This window comes from Stegodyphus dumicola, chromosome X2, assembly GCF_044657685.1.
Source record: "Stegodyphus dumicola isolate Sdum_Otavi_A_Nest chromosome X2, ASM4465768v1".
NCBI lineage: Eukaryota > Metazoa > Arthropoda > Arachnida > Araneae > Eresidae > Stegodyphus > Stegodyphus dumicola.
Genome location: NC_140781.1, coordinates 17,690,843 through 17,707,002, shown reverse-complemented (window position 1 = coordinate 17,707,002; position 16,160 = coordinate 17,690,843). Strand labels below are relative to the sequence as shown.

Below are 16,160 nucleotides of genomic sequence, written 5' to 3'. Positions count from 1 at the left end.
TCATCTACGTATTTGAAATCATCACATATATATATATGCGGATATTTTCCAGCAGTCGTGAGGAAGCTTGGCATCAAAGTTCAGGCATTGCTGTGGATGAGTGTCAAGGCAACATCAAATAACGACACAATAGGATTTAAGTTTATAGCTCCCTGCTTTAAATTCAAGAAGCAGATCACTATTCGTCACTAAATAAGATTACTTTAAATTTAATGAGTCATACTTTGAACAAAGAAAGGCAGAAAAGCAGAGAGGTTTGGTAGGGCATGAAGAGAGGAGCTTCTGTTATGTCGCTAAATGGCGCGCATTCGTTATTTATAGTAGCGGTTAGGTAATAGACTAGAATGTTCTGGAAAGTACTGATCTAGGTAAAAGATCCTAAATTGCGGAAAGTTAATTGGAGGTTGCGTGTTCGCGTAGAGCAAAGCCATCGTACTTTTTTATATTTTACATATATATATATACTTATAGTCAACGTAAATTGCAGATAGTTACAATAAAGCACAATTTACCTTTTACTTTTATATATCGTTTCATCTTTTCCTCGATTCCTTCCTGTTCGTCTTAACAGCAAATATTTAAAATTTCGAAGTCTGTAACTGTAGCATATGGTTGAGGTTTTTCTTTAAAATACGGGAATTATAGTACTTACTACGTTACACAGCAATAGCCTCTTTATTTTAGAATTCAGTTTGTCTGCATTTGTGGTCAAAATGGAAAGTAGGCTATTTTCTTTGGCAAAGCCCTTGAAGTCTAGTTGTTTTAGGAGAGATGTATGTGCGGAGGACTTTCTAAACTAAACCTGGATCGCATTCACTTTACAAATGGAAAAACCAACCATGCAACCAGTTCATTTGCCTAGGGTCGAGCCCAGATCGAACTTCTACTATTCAGCGGTCTTACCCACTCGGCCATAGATACTTCAGAGTCGTACTTCAGAAAGCATTTAATATATTTGAAGGGTTACTGTGCTGAAACTATGAAGGAATACCAAATTAGTCAGCTGAAGTCTTTGAGTGAATGAAGTTTTCTTATCAGAAGAATTAGTAATGGCTGATTTCTATAAATGTCTTTCAAAATAACTTTCATAATCTTTAATGACAAATTTCATATCTAGAGCAAACTTTAAACTGTGATCTGAGCGCAAAAATGACTTGAAAGTTAACCTAACATAAAAAAATCTGCCCTATTTTATTGCTAACAGAAAGATAAACACAGATAAGGAGATATCTGTTATAATCTGTTTGAATGAAAAATATGTCATTCCTCATTCCAGCGGAAATTTTCTTATTTCCAGAACTTTTGATGGTTGGTGTGCACCTATTTCTACCAATCAAAGAAAGAAATCATTTTGACGTGTTGGTAGTTCTAATGTGAGTTACTAAAACAATGCCATGGGGGTTTGAAGTCCATTAATAACTAAGTTTTCACTCTGTAAATGAAAGAAGTATGCTTTCACGATATTGGGGGGGGGGGGAGAAAACCCCCCAAAACTCCATTTACCTGACCTATTAAGAATTGAAACCGGGATGAACTACTGATTCTAAAAGACGAGGGTAAAAAAATATTTAAAATTATTTACTTCGTGGCATTATGCGTAATAACTTAAAACAGGCAATCGAAATCGATGGAGTTTGAGTTAAAATCTACGCCAAAGTAAGTTTGCTGTTTATTCTGTAATTTTGAGTTTTACATTGACGTGTTTCTCTTCCTATTTGAGGCGTAAGAGCTCTTTTCTGTTTTTTTTTTCGGGGGGGGGAGTAGGAAAACGTGTCAAAACCAAGATTAGAAGTAAAACATAATTTCAATCTTGCTAAATTCCGCTTAAGAAATTTTAAAAAAATATATTTATAGCCAAATAGATATTCTACTGTTGAACCCTACTTGAAGTAATATTTAAAAAACAAATTAAATTTTGTAAAAAATCCCCCCCCCCGAAAAAAAGAAATTCTGAAAGGGTTCAAATTTTAACATCGTCCAGAAGGGCTCTTTTAATGTTTAATATGGTTTATCACTAGAGATTATCGATAAAGATGGCCCAGGTGGAATAGCGAAACATTTTATAGGATATTAAATGAGTATGCATTTAGACTAATATGAGAATGTTATATATCTTCTACATATTTCAACAGTGAAAAAAAATACGTAATGTAATTCTACAAAAATATTTAATGTTTTAATTAAATATGTCACGAATTAAATGCATTTTTATTTAAATCAAACAGATTAAAAGTAAAAAAAAAAAAGCATCACTTGCATTTAAATAGTTTAATTTGGTAGTTAATAACAAATAGATTAAATGTTAAAGAATAATATGTAACATTTCTCCGAATGGATACAGGCTCGAATGAAAAGTGAAACAACGCAAAATCATCTTTGTAAAAAAAAAAAAAAAAAAAAAGACAGATCTTTTATGTATTATGTAGGCAATTACTACATACTACTTAAAAGATCTGTCACGGACAATAGTTAAATTTCAGAATTTTTTTTTTTTTTTTTTATGGTTTACATTTTTGGCTTTTGATTTAATTAATAGAGCTGCGTAAGAATTAAAGACATGCCATTGAATTTTTGAGCATAATAGTATTTTACTATAATATATGATGAAATAAATGCTTAATTTTGTTTTCATTGAAACATATTTACAATTATTACAATTAACAGAACAGCTTAAAGATATCTCCGAGACGAGTCGAACAATTTAAAAATATTTTTCGAAACTGAAAAATTAAATATCTCTAACTACTTTTTTTTTATATATACTGAGGCCAGTAGCTTTTCCAGTTTTTTCTAGCTCGTTTTAGATCTACGAAAACGAGTGCACTTCATTTCCGATTTCATAACGACGCGCAGAACGGTTTGCTGTTTTCCAAAAAAACTAGAACACGACGAAGATAACATTTCGCTATGCAGTGGTCTGGGTAAGAGAGCGGAGGGGAAAACCACTTCCTCGAAAAGATTTCGTCTTGTCTTAGCGTCATAAATTACACTAGACTTTCGCGATAAAAATGAAACTGCGTTTTTACATACTGTTAAATGTAATGTACCTGATTATTTACTTGCTGATTTAAAAAGCACGCTTTGTGAAAATGAAGTGGTGCATAAAGAATATTTTGAATGATAGGAAACTAGACAACTTATTTTTGATTTTTGTAACCAACAGCGAATTTTTATCTGTTGCTCTCATCTTAAATTCAAAGTTCATGTTGGTTGTCGCAGTTCAAAGTTTAATACCCTGCCCTTATAACAGATATTTTTTGTTTCTTTTTTTCTGTTTAATTTCACTTACTAACTGGTGAGATTTGGGTTTAAATGATTATGGCAAATCACTCGACGGATCTATCTGCTATTGCTATCTGCCTATTGGAAAGGAAGCTTTCTTGAAGGTTTGGTTTGGTTTACTGAGAATACGGCAAAGCAAGCTAGGGCTATCTGTTTAAGGGAAGGGATGCCTTCGTGGAGGACTTTCTAAGGGAAACTGGCTGGTATACACGTTACACATGGGAAAAACCACGAAAACGCCCATGCAGCCAGCCCGTTCGCGGGATTCGAAACCTTGGACTGAACCCTTCGTGGAGGATTTTCCGAGGAAACCAGCTCGTAAAAACCTTACGCATGGGAAAAACCACGAAAATGCCCATACAGCCAGCCTGTTCGCCAGGATTCGAACCCCGGAGAGAACTACCAGTGTTTAGCGACTTTAGTGCTCGGCTAGTGGTGGGCGACTCTGATTGGTGCGCCGAAGGTAAAATAAACAATATACATACAGATAAATATGTAAGGAAATTTATTTAAAAATTAAAACTTAAATGGAACAAATTGATAATAGACCTTTAAATTCCTGATTTCAATCTAACCATATTTCGTCTTCGGTTTAGGCCACTTTTTCAGCAGTAACCGCAATGAGAAAACTCTTTCCCAATCGCTGTGCAAGATTAACAAAAAGCGCTGTCGCTATAAATACTTCTGCCACGATATGCGCACATTCTTTTGCTAAATACGCATGTTCTTCGCCTTCCTGCTGGGCGTATATCGCCTAGCCTCTGCTAACTGTTCTTCCTTATGTAAGATATATTTGCATCCCTAAAACTGTGGGACGCGTTAAGCAATGCTAATGTTCTACCATTTAAAATGATAAGAGCTAAGAACAGCGCCATTAAAAAAATGTTTTTAACTACCAAGCTAGTAATTCTTCGCCAAAATTCCATCCGGTCATAAACTACACCGCTACTGTATGCGAGTGTGTGTGTAAGATAAAAAATATATATATCAGCTTCATAATTTAATTTAGTATTACTAAGTAAAATTATGAATTATTACTTCCTCATTTTTAATTTGTGTATTTCCTCACTGTATTCTAAAAGCAGCAATAACTTTTCTGGATTGCGCCATTTCTAGATTAATCTATGTCACATGGCTTGCATAGCGCTGGTGACGTAGCAAATGAGGAATTTGACCTCAAAATTTTGAGAACTAAGACCTTTCTAACCTAAGCCAAAACCTACTCTTGGTGAGCTGCCATACTGCATTAATTGCGCACTTTTGCTTCTACCTCTGTGCCGCTTAGACGCTATTTCATTCTTCTCCCTTTCTATCACAACAGTATCAGAAATGTAAATATCCTGGAAATAGGCCCGATTAGAGTGCCTAGTGAACTGTGGTCACAAATGTCAATTGAAATATAAATGAAGTTTTGATCTTACCTGGCTGCCACGTTTCCTTGTCATTACGGATTCAGCATTCTAGCATTCTACGTAATCAGAATTCTCCCTCTTTAATACGGATCTACGTTCTTTGCTATCTACGTGCTGCGCCATCAGTATTTATGCGTTTCTAGGTTTCCGTTTTCCTACATCAGTACTTCTAAATTTGCTTTTATTATGAACACACGCATATATGTGTGTGTGCGTGTGTGTAATTATTTAGTCACATTGAAGATAGTAGATGCTGAATCATAATCGAGGAAGAACCTCACAATCATATTAAATTTAAGTAACTCATTTTCATTATAACTGACATTTTCGGTTACAGTTAACTTGACAAACTAAACCGTGTCTGCTCCAGAACCTTTACACCTTTGATAGCGTTGCGGTTTGTAGCAACGATAGCAGCAAGGAGCTGCCAGTCCAGATATCAAGATAAAGTAGAAGTGAAATGAGATATATTCATGACAAATTTTTAATTCAGAGGGAATTAGTTTCAATTTCGATATCCTTTGATTGGCTTAGAGCTCTATAATTATTATGGGCTGGCCAAGTTTCAGTTAAAAAACTTAGTGTTATATAAATTAGTGTTATGTAAACTTTATATAACATGGATTAACCTGGAAATGACACAGTCCAGACAGGTTTATTTTAACTAATCACTAAGATCAGTACAGAAAGGAGAAATACCCAAATTAAAATGAACAGTTAAGGTGCTTTTGCAACTTCAAGTTAAAATTTTTCATTTAACACAAGTTTTTATGTTATCTAGAAATAATGATATATCTTTTATATAATAATAATATATATGTTATATATTTTAATATGAAAGAAAGAATTAAATGAATTGTCTGTCTGATGGAGAGTGAGTAAAAAGCACTTATACATGGGAAAAGATAAAAACAAAACTCTAAAAATTTCAGTCTCAACAGTGATGGTGAAGTAAAATTTCTGAACACTGGTGGTTTGAACGGGCTTCAAATCTCGGCGAACGAGCTGGCTGCATAGTGTTTTCACGGTTTTCTTCATGTGTAACGTGAATACGAGCCAGTTTCTCTTAAAAGGTTCTCCAGGAAGGCATCTCTTCCATTAGGCAGATAGCCTCCGTTTGCTTTGCCGTAATTCAAAATAATTCAAGGCTTAAAAATTTCAAATAAAAATGCAAAAGTTTTGTTTGGTTTATTTGATTATGGAAACGCATGCTAGGGCTATCTTATGAAGTAACGAAGAAAAGCGATACCTTCCCTTGGGATTCCTTCTTGCTATGGGAAAAGATGCATTCGTGGGGAACTTCCTAAGAGAAACTGACCCATTTCTTCTGAAATCGAACTCAGATCTAACCTATCAGCATCCAACGACTTTCCCGCTCGTCCGCTTTATGGCCGAAAGAACGCAGAAGGATAACAAAAATAAGTAAATAAAATATAATAAAAATATGATTTTTATACTCTTTTGGTCATCATCAGGGAGTAGCATAAGCGTTTAAAGCAAACAAAGTTTTTCTGATTTCAACTTTGGATGAATTTTCTGTGGTGAACCCTGGATGAATTACATGTATGTAATTCTTATTTACATTGGCTAGATAAATTTAAATGCTAGAAAATTTTACGTTGCAGTAATAATAAGCGCTGCAGGTAGCAGCATAATGTAAATGTAGAGTTTCTTGGATTGTCAGGAATTTAAAAAAAAAAAAAAAAAAAAAAAAATCTGATATATTGATTTCCTCGATACTTCATTTATTTACTATTTGTTCCTATTTTAACCCTTTCCGGCACGCTACCTTTTAAAGTTGTAGTTTTTATGGAAAAAAAAAAAAAAAAGGTAGGCAGTCTAATTAGGCCTAGAGGAGTACACAAGTAAAATTTTGTGAAGATAGCACTTATCGTTTTAATTCTGTGGGTGTGCCCAAAGATTGTGGGTGATTGAATAGAGCTTCGAAAAGAGTGCTGAAATGAGCATTGTTGTGAATGAACTGACCGATGAGATGCGGAGAAACAAAGAATACAGACTCTCAGTTGTCTAGATTATCGGTGAGCCCGGTCTGGGCACACCTAGGGCTCGCCGTTTGATTTTAGGCAAGATTTCAAGGTAAAAATTTAAAACTAATATAGAATAAGGAGTTAGCATACAGCCAAAAAATAACATAGAAATTTCTTTTCAAACAATTCCTTTTATACCCTTAAAAAATCTGGAAGATTTCTTTGAAAAATGAGGGTCTTAAAAACTAAACATGGCTAAAATATATGGACTGGTTTGTGTTGAGCTGCCATCTACTATAAATAAAAACTGTTCAGAGTAACCTATAGTAACCTATAAATCATTTTTTCATTCAATTTTTCTGTGCGTACAGAAAGAAAATTTTAGGTGTGTCCAGATAGTACACACTGTGCCGCAAAGGGTTAAAAAGCTCTTTTTGAGTTCGTTAGTGATTCCGCGTGACTTTCTTTTCTGTCCTCATAGAATCCATCCTATTTCCAACTACTATTACATATTAACACGAGTGATCGAAGATTCGTAAGAAATTTCTAAGAGTTGGTATTGATAATATATCAAAATCATAAATTTTCTGGTAAATAATGCTTTTCTTAAGTTAAAAACTTTCCGAAAGCTTTATAATACCGAAACTAATAATTAATTTAATTAGTACTGAAGTTTTAAATGTATTTTTAATTAATGAGTTGTTTCCCTAAAAGCATAATGATTAAGCATAGCTGTATATAACTTCTTTTTGACTTTATGCAGAGAAAGGCGAAAGTAAATCAATTGAACATTACACTATTGCAGTTTGAGACGAGGCTAGATGAAATTAGGTTGTTGATTGTTTTATAAAGTATCATTTAAGCTTCTAATCAGTTATTTTATATTACTATAGTTCTTTATCAAGCCTAGTTTCTATTCCCTTACTAGAATGTAAATTCTGGTCTAAATTTCTAGCTCACGCGATACATTAGGCTTGCTTACGCTGATTTCGGTCAGAGCCAGTCTGCGCGCTAGTTATACTGTGAAGCCGTTAGACTATAGTTAAATTTCTTTAGTTTTAGTTCACCAATTATCTGTGATTTAAAGCCAAAGCTAAAGGCTTCTGCAAGCGCGAGTTGATGCTGTCTGTTAAACTTGGTACATATAAGACACAGTGGAAACTCACCAGTTGTCTTTTAGAGTTCTGGTCTAATTGTGTGCTACCTACGATGGCCAGATCTCATACTCGTAAAAGTAAATTTTTATCCTCCAGTAAAAGCAGTTTTTTTTTATTTATTTATATGATTAGACAAAATGCACGACGGCTATTTGCCTAAGAGGAGGGACACCTTCGGAGAGCAAATTTTAAGATAAATTATCGCCAAAATGTATAGAGTTTAAATAAAAGCTGAGCAGCAAAATTTAGGGATGGCCAAATTTTAGATTTTAGGGCAGACCCTGGGGCATCAGAATTTAGAACCGAAGATACCTTTAGAATTCAGTGGAGCATCTAGTGAGAATATTTAGGAATAGTAAAATTTTTTATAACTTATGGGCAGGAAAGAGAATTTACAGAAACGCCGAACAGTAGAATTTAGGGATGGTAAATTTTCAGAATTTAGGGAGGCCTCGGGCAATAAAATTTAAGATGCGCACCTTCGTCAAACTGCCTAGTGTCGGTCCTAGCCGGGAATAATACCGAAATATGCCTGGGAAATAAAACCTGACAAACATTCAGTTTTATGGCCGAAGCCAGATTATCAGATGTGCCTAAAGCCAGATGATCAGATGCTGTCACAGCTGAAATATACTACTTACTTTAATTTATCACTACTTTGGGCTTTGACCGGATTGTTCTAAATTTGGCCGAGGAAAATTGGACAAAGTTATAAAATATCTTTACTTCCTTTATAACGAATTTTCACGAAATTGATGTTGTTGGTCGAAGAAAGGTATTTTTGTTATTTAATCATGAAACTATTAAAAGTTATAACTTAATTATCATCACCATTAACACATAATTAGAATAACACCATTACTAGGAAGAATTCCATGAAAAGCTAAATAAAATAAATAAGTAAATGCATGCAAATATATAAATAAAAAATATAAAAATAAATTAATCACATGACTATTAAATACTATAGCTTATTATTATCATCACAGTTAACACATAATTAGAAATGTCTCTGAAGAATTCCATGAAAAGCAAAATAAAATAAATAAAAATAAATAAGTAAATAAATGAAAATAAATAAATAAAGGTATAAAAATAAATAAATAAACGTGTGCTTCTCAAAAGTATTAAATGCACATGAAAGGGGAATGGGGTATGTTATTTTGACATTATGATCTGTTGTTCTTTTACTCGCTTGTCACAGTATAAAAAGTATTTTTAATATTTCCTGATGTAAACGTTGAAAGCTTCATTTTATAACTAGCACCATCATTATTTATAGTTAATACTTATTTAGAAGTGTGTGCGAAGATATAAGACCCAAAATAAATGAAAATAAAAATAAACAAATAAAACATCTAAAATCATAACCTTTTCTTATTAAAGACACATTATTTGTTTATTAGTGTTAAAAATGGTATAAAATGTATATTATTATAGGCTTTAACTGTTCAAGAAAATAAGAGTTTAAAAATCATAGAGCATCATTTGTTTGTGCACTTTATACGTTTGACAAAATATTTATAATTGCACATTTAATTTATTTCTTTTTCATTGATTTTCTTTTCCCCTTTATTTCTGTTTTTCCTCCCCCACTCTACTTTTTTCTCTCGAGCTCAAGAAGATCTTCATTAGACATTCCTAATTATGAACAAAGATAAATAATGAATTTGCGAATGATAAAATGCGACTTTTAACAGTTATGCAACGAAATCCCAGCTAACCGACATGGATTAACTGGATTGCAAATTAACCCTCTCTATCTAAAACTCTATCTTAAAATATATATATAAATTTAGAAAGGTGGGAAATTGCTGTCACAAACCATAAGTGTAAAACAAAAATTTCTACTACCATCAGAACTATTTTCATAGTTATGTTTCTATGCACCACATTGTGTACTATAATAATGTACTATAATTACTGTTTTATTGAGTCATGTACTATTATGTATTGGGTATTATACTGTATCTCAAACATTGCACTATGTTGATTCATGTTGTACTCATTATGGTACTATATACTGAGTTACGTTCATTACTAGTATGTTATATTGCGTATGCCGAGCGACGCAACGAAGAGTTCTAATTGATATTTATTTTATTTAAAAAGGATTTAATATTCTGAATGATGCGCTAGAAAATGTAAAGTAATTGGAATAATTTATTACAGTACCGTAATACCCGAAACGTGTAAAATGGATTAGGATTATAGCAGAGTCTATTTATCTAACGGGATGAATGCCTTCGTAGAGGACTTTTAATGGGAAGAATAAACGTGCAAGAAATCACGAAAACTCCTATGCAAACAGCCCATTCATCAGCGTTTTGACCCTGATCAAACTACTAATGTTCCGTGATTTTACCACTCGGAAGCTGGAAGGGAAAACTGAAGTAACTAGTGTTAACAATACCTTTAAGTATAATGTCTGAAATTACCCGCTGTGGGTATTATACTGTCAACGTATAAATGCATAATGTATGATATGCTAAACGAGCACTAAAAAGTGCGGAATGTAACATAGCATAGAATGATATAAGCAGAGCCGGAGGCTTAGCATGTACAGCAGGTGCAACCGTGCTGGGCGGCAGAATTTAGGGCCGGGAAAATTTATAAAATTGAGGGAGTCTTTAGACAGCAAAATCAAGGAATCTTAGTGATTGTTCCGGGCGTCTCTAAAGAGAACATGCATGAACAGCTTAAGATATAACTTAAGAAAGTAACTTTTACTATTATGTTTTGTCTTTGTTTAATGTCTGTTGGTACTGCTGGCCCAACCTTGGCTGTGGCCCTCAATAAATCTATTTTATTTTTTTTCCTTTCTTTTCTCGCTAGAGTAACATTCATCCTGTTAGGAATTTAAACCTCTCGGCCGGCAGTATACCAGAAGGTAGAGACAAACTTGACCTAGGCTGTAGAACAGCCGTTAACATGAAGTAGGGCCTCAACCCCAAAACAATATTTATAAGTTATATTATAAATATTGTTCTTCAATACCATATATAACTTCGTTTCTTCATTTTCTAATGAGGTTTAGTTATCCGTTATTTACTACTCGTTTAGTTTTGAATTTTGATTTAATTTGCAAAAATAAATTAGCTTATTCTTCTGCTGTTTGAAGATACGGTAGGTGTTTACACATTTTTAGAAAGATTTGGATAAAGACTTATGAAAACTATTTAGCAGGATATAAATGGAAATGCATTATGATCCTTGAAGAAGCATGGGTTTACCTAAATGAGTGCAAAAAAAATGCAGGTCTTTTTATTATTGAAAACGAAGAGGAAAAAAAAAAATGTACAAACCTGGTTACGACAGTACAAAGGAAGTTTTTGTAAAGGGTTTATTATTGTCACAGAATTCTCAAACATTGGGAAATTAAAAATAAGAAGAGTGGAAAAAAGTGTTAAATCTAACTCAATGTACTATCAAAAGAAAATTTTATTTACAGAAGAAATTATTCCATTTCTTTATTCCAATGATTTTCAAGGAGCGAAACTTCATCAAGACCATAAGTTATACTTCGAAAGGTACTACTACATTCCTTGAAAAAATGAAGACTGATACAGGTATTGCATAGATACCTTTTCGATGTATCATTGTGAAGTTCCCTGACGTTTCACCTATTGTGCCTTCTGGTGTCTTGAAAAAAGCTCTTTTTAAGCTCAAACCCACCACGACTGGAAAGTAGTGAAAGAGGAGTAGAAATCAATACCCCTGAGAAGTTTTACAAAACGCCTTTCTACTATGGATATCATGTGTCCAGAAAAACCTTATAGTCAAAGAAAAAAAAAAAAAAAAAAAAAAAAAAAAAAGGCTGTCGGGTCGAACATTTAAGTAAATACTCTTTACATTTTAAACATTAATTAAACGCCCCGAAATCGTTCTAGAAATGTGTAAACACCCTCTGTATAGGTAAACTGTTAATAGTTTTCTGTTAATTATAATATGGATTATTACTCTCTTTGGTGTTTGACTGCCCTGGGATAACCTTGATTCGTAATCACGAATGGACGTCACGAACCATGGACGTTGTTCCCGGTATTACTCCGAATAATCCTAAGTTTGTTGTATTTTTAAGCAGTTTTCCAACTCTTTTCTGTTCCAAGCAAATAAAATTTATAAGCGGATCATTCTATATGTTTATCACTTTATTATCCGTTATATGTGAATTTACGCCTTTGACAGTTTTACTTTTGACAAGTTGAATTCAACAAAAACAGATTCAAATCTGAGATTTTCTCCTGTCTGAAAATGGTGTGTGTGGCAAAGAGAAGATGGCTTAGCAATTTTTTATTGCGAAGGATAAAGTCGTCGATTAAGCAAAAGATTTTTATACGAGTTAAAAGAGGAATTCGTAACAGAAATACTTAATAAGTGTTATTTCCGTATAAAAATGTAAGATGATTGGCAAAAAGTAATTCTATTACATTATGGGATATTAAACATTCAATATATATATATTGGCTATTCTTTGTACCTCTGTGCAAATATCTGAGCTGATAGTCGAATGTTCATTGCCCGTTTACCTCACTGCTCGTTTAACCTAAAAAAAAAAAAAAACAGAAAGCTTCTGTCTGCTTTCTCGAGAACTGATACTTCAGTGACACTTACTCAAGTAACATAATTTCACTTTTGAATTGATTATAGAATTTTTTGTTGACGAATTAATTTGTAAATTAATACGGGTTTATTAAGCAAAATAAAAACTGTAAATAAAATCAGAATGAATTTTAAAAAAAAATGAAAATTATTCAGAAAAATTCTAGATATAGACTTGAAGTAACGACTTCAGTTTATAAATTAATCGTGCGTTGCACACGTGATGTACTTTTATCTAATGGGATTTCGTCCATGGAGGTTACAGAAAGAAATCTGATGTAGAGGTGGCCAGAGGTTTATAATGAGTAGAGAAGTGCCGTTATTTGCATTTTATATAATTTAAAGGAACTACTTCAAACAATCAAAACGTTAAGGAGAGTTATGTTCACTATCTTCGCATTTCCTGAATTAAAATGTATCTGAAATATTATCTTCGTTCCCTGTCTTTGGAAAAATGCAACATTTAAACAAATTAAGCGTTGTAAGAACCACGCCAGTATCAGAAAAATAATTTAACTCTAATTTCACCGTTTTTTGATTTTAGAGTCATAAAATACTGGCAAATGAATTTTAAAAAATTACCCTGTTTGTAATTACATGATTTTCCGAGAGATGGCAGCACATATCTTGAAACTGTAGATACTTGCTTTTAAAGACCATAAATATATCAATATTTACCAAAGTATAATCCGCAAATATAAGTTAGTATTTATCTATATAAAAGAACCTAACTGTTGTACCGTGCTAGCGCTAATAATTATCATTATAAACTGACTTACAGTTCTTTTTATGAAATAAGTTGCTTATTTTTTGTTTCTGATCGATTAGGGTTTAATTTATAAAGCTAAGGCATGTGTAGCCATCAGGAGTAATAAGAGGGAAGGGACCGAAAAAAAAATAAATAGAAAGAATAAATAAATAATATGTATAATGGTAAATAAAAATTACTAATAAATTAATTTAACCTGATCATAAATAATTTAAAAATGATATAAATGATATAAAGCAAAGTATCATAATAAATAAATGAGCATGAGCTGAAAAGGGGTAGAAATAGCTAGAAGGGGAAAAGTATTCAGAAGGTGTCATGGAGCTATTTCAGTTATAAGATGGAGATGCTTTTCCATGCGAAGACCAGAGTGACGAAGATACGGCGACAGAAACTAAAATGAAAACGCTAATACTGAAAATTCAGCCTTTGGCATTCATAAAATGAAGAATGCAACGTGGGAAAAATGAAATCCCCATCAACACGGATCCCAAAGCAGCAATGCATATTATAATGAGTTTTATTTTTGTATTTTTCAAATGCCTGGCCATTGACCATCAGGTCATTAGGCAATGAACTCTCCAATACTTCTTTACAATACATGTCCAAACTCATACGTTCAGAGCACAATGAGCAGCGTCCATAACTTGTCCAGAATCACACAAAGGACATAAAGATGAGGCAGTCAGATTAAAACGAAACAAATGAGCACCAAGGCTGTCATATCCAGTCAATAGTCTAAACTCAGCCACAGCAGTAGTACGAGGAGAGTCCGAGACACAGTCGACTTTTATTATAATAAGTTGTTCATATAAACCACACAGCCTAAACTGGCGCTGCCGTTTCGGTTTGGGGGGGCAAAAATATGGATAAAATGTTTCCCAAATCAATATCACGACATCCGTCTGCAAACTAATTTTGTATACAGACCTTGAGTAAAATTTAAAAACAAATTTCCCAAAACCTTTTTTAAATTCATTTTTAACCTCTTTGTCTCTTTACTCATAAAATGATCTTGCCTGTGTATGAGTATGTATTTAGAAACAGATCTGTATTTCGAGGGAATTGTCTGAGCCGTGAAATACAAACTGAGCAATGAACGGTGTATAAGGTTTGTAAGATGACGAGGCTAGGAAAAAGTCAGTTAATATCTGCTTATAATAAAAATAGTAATTAACTTCTAATGCGAATATTTTGAGAAAATGAGATTATTTATTTCTCTTGGTAGGTTTTTTTGTTTTATTTTGGCTTGTTTAACTTTTCTCGAAGTTTTTACATAGTTAGTCAGTTTTTTTAAACAATTTATCCATAATATTTTACCCATATCTTAAGAGATCATCCTTTTCTCCTCATCGTATTCGATATGACGATGCCCCAGCTACGAAAACCAAAATTTCGGCCCATTGAAGGTTCGTTATAGATGTATTTGATAATATTTATGAGAAATATAAAGCAGAACTATTTATTAACTAAATATTTTCCTGCTGCCATTCATCATTTATACGGAGAATCCATGCCATTCATTATTGATAAGGAGAATATAGTATGTCGCAGCTGGCAAGTATTTAATTTGGCTCCTTGTTTTCTTTATATTCATTTCAGCATCATAATTTGTAAACCGTTTACTGAATACATTTTGAAGACTATTTATTAATCTGTTTTATGAGGAAATGGAGTCAGCTAAAAATTGCTTCAGCGTTTAAAATACATATTCAGCAATCAAAGCGCGCTACCTCCAGCGAATTATGGAATTTCAAAGTGATAAACAAAAGTTAGATTTTATAACTCATCCTTAGCGATTAGTTGAGCTAATAGAAAGCAAAACTGCTAAAATATGTATGTCTCAGAAAGCAAATTTTTGTGCAAAGTCTAAATATGTGAGTACAAAAGCCAAAATAGGTAAAATTGAGAGCAAAAGTATGAATTTATTAACTGAAAATCGCTATGTTACTTGTAATCAGAAGCGACTACATACTTTTTAGGGACAAATTTCGTTATCGGTTTGCGGAAGTGAAATACAAGAATTTTGAAAGTGCCTTGGGTATTGTCTGTCATTGCTCTTTCAATTCTTTTTCAATGGCTTAACCCATTGAAAAAGAATTGCTACTGTTCTAGGAGGTTTGGGTTTGGAGTATAAACCCCGCCTGATGATATACCAGGTATTTTCAACTAAAGCTAAATCTGAAGCCTTGTCAAGCATTGGAAAATACCTCAATAACATTCTTATGATTCATTGCCGAATATAACGAACATTCTTGTGCTGTCTTTCAGGGAAGATACGCATTTTCAGGAAATAAGGTGCATCAGTTTTGGAGCCAATGGTGCGTATTTCAGCTAAAGTCTCTTAAACAAGCACCGTGAATTACCAGCTGACATAGCGCCCTTTCACTTACAAGCGCATAAGGAAGTATATTCGTGTGAGAACTTGAAAAATTTTCACATTTCTCTGAAAAACTAACAGACATATTTCAATGAAATTTGGTATATGTTTGTAACAGAGAAAGAAATATACCATTTAAAAGTACAATTTATGAAGACATGATTACCAATAAATCTAATAGTGCATGGATGTTCAAAATCCATACTTTGGCATAGAAATGAAAATGAGTCTAATATGGGGTATAGGCACCCAGACAGGTCTCACAGCTTAACGGTATAGGCAGTTGAGGAGGCCCGTGGCAGCGATCCCTTTTCTGCAACAACGCAGATTTCATTTCCTGGATGGTTCTCGGAGGAGGATGGTGAGGTGAAATTGCCCTTCCAAGCGTGTCCCAGACGTGCTGTATAGAATTAAGGTCAGGACATCTGACCGGCTAATCCATGCGGGGGGGGATATCCTCAGTTTTCCAGGTAATCGGGAAATAGCTCAGCCTTATGTGGCCATTAACAGGAACCCAGGACCAATAGTGCCTCTGCAAAGTCGAACATAGGGCTCTAAGATCTTAACTCC

General features: G+C 33.4%; 1 protein-coding gene and 1 long non-coding RNA gene across 4 annotated transcripts in view; one reads left to right on the top strand and one right to left on the bottom strand.

Annotated features, from left to right (window-relative positions):
• Mgat2 (alpha-1,6-mannosyl-glycoprotein 2-beta-N-acetylglucosaminyltransferase) overlaps window positions 1-5,001 on the bottom strand; it is a 105,622-nt gene extending 100,621 nt beyond the window's left edge. The window contains exon 1 of the mRNA XM_085809389.1: window positions 4,704-5,001. The gene's annotated coding sequence lies outside the window, so the exon portion shown is untranslated. The remainder of the gene's footprint in view (window positions 1-4,703) is intronic.
• LOC118191773 (uncharacterized) overlaps window positions 1-16,160 on the top strand; it is a 478,434-nt gene that overhangs the window by 22,678 nt on the left and 439,596 nt on the right. The window lies entirely within an intron of this gene.